Here is a 5,380-nt window from a genome sequence, read left to right on the forward strand (position 1 = left end):
GAGCTTGCTGATATCTCTTGCACTGAGGAAACTGGAATTTTTGGAGGCAGAAGGGAGGAGTATAAAGGCTTTGGGTCAGAGGCCATGCTGAGGAGACCAGATCTAGTCAGGGTAATGTTTAGGCCCTCAATTAGAGGGCAGCACAGAGAGAAGAGGCAGGCCATGAGAGCACCTGTCATCTGTGTGTGTTAGTACAAATAATTTTGAGGCATCTCAGCCCTTGCTGGATAGAAGGAATGTAGTCAGGTACCAAGCCCAGTGCTGTACGCTGACTAAAGTGTGTGATTCCATTATCCTTTCCCCTGTAGAGATGGGTTCGACAATTTAGGCACCCACTATCTCTGGACTTCTTCCTTCTTGAAATCCTGAAAGGCACTTCCACCTAGTCGAATTTGTTGCTCTTGAGGGCAGAAATGGGCACAGGGGTAGTGGTGAGCAGGACTGGTTGAGGGGAAAAGAAGGACAAAGTCTTCTGGCTTGCATACAAAGTCATTGAAATTGAAAACTATCCTAATCAGGGGCAGTGGGGAAAGTGGATGAGAGGGTAAATTAACCGTCCTTGATACTTGTTGAATGTTTTGTTAACCAGACCAGGCCATCAGCCAGCGTTCTTCTAGCTAGGGCCTCCTTGTCTGACTGCAAGGTTTTGTAGAAATTCATTTTTCTCTTGTCATTCCCAATTCACAGTGATTTGAACTGACTGGGTAGTAAATCAATTAACAAGCAAGTGTTTACCAGTCAGCTAGGTGACAGTATGTGGAGTCCAGGGCCTGAAGTCAGGAAGACTCATCTTCCTGAGTACAAAACTAGCCTGAGACACTTACTGTGTGACCCTGGGCAAGTCACTGAACCTTTTTTGTCTTGGTTTCTTCATCTGTCAAATGAACTGGAGAAGGAAATGGCAAACCACTCTAGTATCATTGCCAAGAAAACCCCAAATGGGGTCATGAAAAGTTGGATTTGACTGAAATGACAGAGCAACATTAAGTGCTTACTATATATTAACCCTGGGGATTCAGAGACCAAAAGGGAAACAGTTCCTGTCCTCACTGTGCTTACATTAATATATGCGTATCTCTAGGTATATACAAGATGCATGCAAAGTAGACAGGTGATTCAACGTGGGGTTTGAAAACAGTGTAATTTAATTCTTTTATATTATATACTTGGATTTGAGGGCTTCTAGAAATTATATCAGCAGCCAAAACCCTAGTAGATTTTTTTAAATTGCAGAATTTTACATAGTTTGTATGATGGAGATGCTGCTATTTGGAAAAATTATGAGAACTGGAGTCTATGGCAATGGTTTCTAATTGCCATTACTATCTTCCCAGGATTTACTTGGCAGGGCTCTGAGGATACACATTAATTCCTGTGTGAACTTATTTTCCTAACATTTGTCTAATGTTAACAATTGTACCTTTATAAAAGCTTATGTATGAGCTTAAAGGGATGGTTAGTATTTTAACATGACCAAGATGAGGCAGGGAACAAGAGCCCAGGCTTCCAGATTTAACCATCTCTTTGCACCCTACAAACTGCACCAGCACATATGTTTCCCAAGACAGAGTAGCCACTGTTCTAGAATACTAAATTTATGAAAAGCAGAATAGAAGGAGGCAAAGTAGAACCTTTTATACTCTTCTGCTGCTTCTATGACTTTTGTATGTTGGTTAACAGCCATGGAAGTCACTAAATTCGATTTGCAAGGATACTTAATTCCTGTATGTTCTGAAAGAGGGGAAGATAATGAATAATTGGAAATAAAAACAATCATGGATGGTTTCATTTGCCCCAAAAAGAAAATCAAGAAGGTAGCAATAACTATTGCTATCTGTTCTCATATCTACGCAATCTTTAGGAAGATGACATTTTAAAGGCATTTTGTATAAATTTATTATACATAAGGGTATTTTAATACTTGATGTATTGAAGGTATCCTTGCTCATAACATGAGAGGGAAGTCAGGTCTTTAGAAACTATTTCCTCCAGCAGATCTATCCTTAGAATCACAATGGACAATGTTGAGAGTTATACAAGGTTTCACTGTATTTATTGTTTGTTCATAAAACATCATTTATATTTTGTTTAAAATGAAACTACTCTCCATCAAAGTGTCTCCTCTGAAATGCTAATGTCATACCATATTTGTACAGTACACGTGACTTTGCCATATCAAGGGAGACATAAAGCTGCACATCAAAGGTGTTTACTACAACCATGTCTCATAATACAAATGGGAAAGTACTCCTCTGTAGTTCAGGGGTTCTTACCTGGAGTCTATAAACTTAGAAAATTTTTTTTGATAACTACTTCAATAGAATTGATTTTCTTTGGAATCCTACATATATATAATGCAGTTATAAACATTATTCTGAGAAGAGATCCATCTACTCTACCAGATTGCCAGAGGATGACACAGAAAAGGTGAAGAATCCTTGCTCTAGATGGTGAGGTCCTCTAGATGCTCCTATTTGTGGATGATATCGTGCTACTTATTTCATGTCCCAAAATATTACAGAACCTTTCCCAGAGAGATCTGTGGCCACACAATTATTATTGACCTAATAATCTACACCTAAAAATGAATTAAAAAATACTTCTTGTCCAGACTCTAATATGCAGTTGGATAGGTGATGAAGTGAGTTGGTTCATTAGTACAGATGCTATAGATTGACAATGAGCTGAGTCCAAAATGGAAGAAGGAGAAGATAACGGGATAGTTGCGTCTTGGAAATTGCACAATGCTTTTAATGATCCCAATGTATTTTCAGCGATCAAAGATCCGTCTTTTAAAATACCAAATGTTCTTCCAGTTATACTATGTAATAGTAAATTATGGAACACCAGAATCTCAGAATAATCAAAATTACAGGTGACCCTGAGGACACTGGAGAGAAGCATGGTGGGTGCCATTAGATTTCAACATGTTATCAGTGATGATGTGGGAACAAGAAGTAGAAGAAAAGATAATCATCCTTGAGATACATAATCAGAAAAGGAGATGGGCTGGTCCTGTAGGAAGGTGTGCCCATATAATATCAGCAAACATAGAGGCTAGAGAAGAAAACCTTCAGAGGATTGGGTAGATCAACTATAGAGAATTTATAGAAAGGCTTAGACAAGAATCTCACGATAGAAGGTATGGATGGGTTATGATCTATAAGAGAATGTACTCTCATCAATGAAACTATAGTTCCCTGAAGTATTTGAAAATCCTCCTATTCCTTGAAATCTGGGCATGGATTAGTCTTAGGTTGAGATTTATCAATGTTTTATGATACGTTGTTTTGTTAGGAGCAAGAGTACAATGAAGCCAACACTAGGTTTGGAGTTAGGATCTGAGTTTGAATGAACTCTTATTGCTGTCTTAATGAATATATCTGGGAATCAGTTTCTTCATCTACAAAATGAGGTTGGACTAAGAGATTTCTAAGGTCTCTTAACTCTTATGCCTAGGAATTCAGGAAAGGTGACTAGATGAGAATTTTCTGATACTCTGCCTCCAGTGGTTTTCAATAGGTATACTTACAATCAAATAATTTCCATGAAAACTTTCCCTTTTCTCATGTTTAATGCCTCTATCATACAGAAGGAAAAAAATTAAACATAGAAGACCTAAATAAAAAGTCCAAAGCTCACATTTCCTTTACCTCTAATAGTCAAAAGAGTCAGTAAGCTTTTGTCTGAAGAAGTGTCCATTCTTCAAGTGGAATTCTAAGGAGCATTGTGAGATGCTAATCATGATTGGAGAAAGAAATCTAAAATACTGCTCTTTCTACAGTGATGCAAAATAAAAGGTCTTATTTTCATTCCACCCCATTGTTGGGGGAAAAAAAGAAAGAAGGAAAGAAAGAAAGAGAAGGAAGGAAGAGAAATTATTGATGACTTGTTTTCATAACCACATTCATTTCCCTTTGCCTTCATCACTGAATCCTCACTTGCAACAAAGAATGTTTCAGCAAAACCAACCATGCATTTATTTATTGCATCTGGCAGCATGTAGTCTTTCTCCTCTGCTGAGAAGAGGTCTTTTTAATGATCCGTTTTGTTACAGTTATAAGCAAAAATCTGTTGATCTATTATTCCATGACCGAAGGACAATCATTTTGTTTCTGGATTGTTTTCTTCCCTCTACTATAAAAAAGTACTACTCTAAGCATTTTGGTACACGTAGGTACTTTTCTGAGTTTGAACTTCTTGGAAAAGTTGTATATTTAATAGGGAGGTTTCTGGGTCAAAAGTTATGGACAATTGAATGACTTTTCTCCCATAACTCCTAATTGTTTTCCACAATTGTTGGGACAATTTACAATGCCGCTAATATTATAATAGTGTGCCTGTTTCCCCGTAGTCTCTCAGACAATGTCTATCTTTTATCATCTTTGCTAATTGAGATATGAAGTGAAATTCATCATTATTTTAGTTTTAATTTTTCTTATTAGTGATTTGAAACAGTTTTTCACATGGTGGCTGGCATTTTACAATTCTTTTGAAAACTTAATAGAATTTGATTATCTACTGGGAAATGGATCTTGGTCTTATATATTTGTGTCAGTTCCCTGTGTATATACTGCATATCACAGTCTTACTAGAGCCATGTGATACAAAGCTCCCCCTCCCTCATCCTTCTGTGCAATTGATAGTTTCTAGTTGTATTGGTTTAGTTCACACAACTGTATTTCAATTTTATGTAATCAAAATCATCAATTTTGTCTTTCATAATCATTTCTATCCCTGGTTGGGTAAGAATTCCCACTATCCACCAACCCCACCAGGCATTCTTACCTCCTTTGCTTCTCTTGTAATTTGTATGATGTGACTTGAAAAATATTTGGGCATATATTAATTTGGAGCTTGATATACTATACAGTGTAAGGTGCTGGTGCAAACCCAGTTTCTTTCAAACTGCTTTCTATTTTTCCAAGAAATTCTTATTAAATTAGAGATTTATTTCCCCTTATTTTGTATTTTTATATTTCTTGAATACTGAATTACTGGATTTGATTGCTTTTGAGTCTTGCATATCTAGTTTTTTCCATTGATTTGCTTTTTTTGTTTTAAAATCAATATCAAATTATTTTGATGATTGTTTCATATTTTAAAATCTCTTATTACTGCTATACCCCCTTCATTCCTAATTTTTAATTACTGCCTTTAAGATTCTATACACTTTCTTCTTCTAAATAAGTTTTGTTATCACTTTACCGACTTAACAACAATTTGATTGATATAACACTAAATCTGTATGTTTGTTATATACATATGCACACACAAACATATGTGTGTATCATATTAGTAATTCCTTGAACAATGAATATCTATGTACTTTCCAAGTCTTCTTGAATTTTTTTCTCTAAAGAATATTTTATAGTTGTAA

The sequence above is a fragment of the Notamacropus eugenii genome, chromosome 4 (genome assembly GCF_028372415.1).
Source record: "Notamacropus eugenii isolate mMacEug1 chromosome 4, mMacEug1.pri_v2, whole genome shotgun sequence".
Lineage (NCBI taxonomy): Eukaryota > Metazoa > Chordata > Mammalia > Diprotodontia > Macropodidae > Notamacropus > Notamacropus eugenii.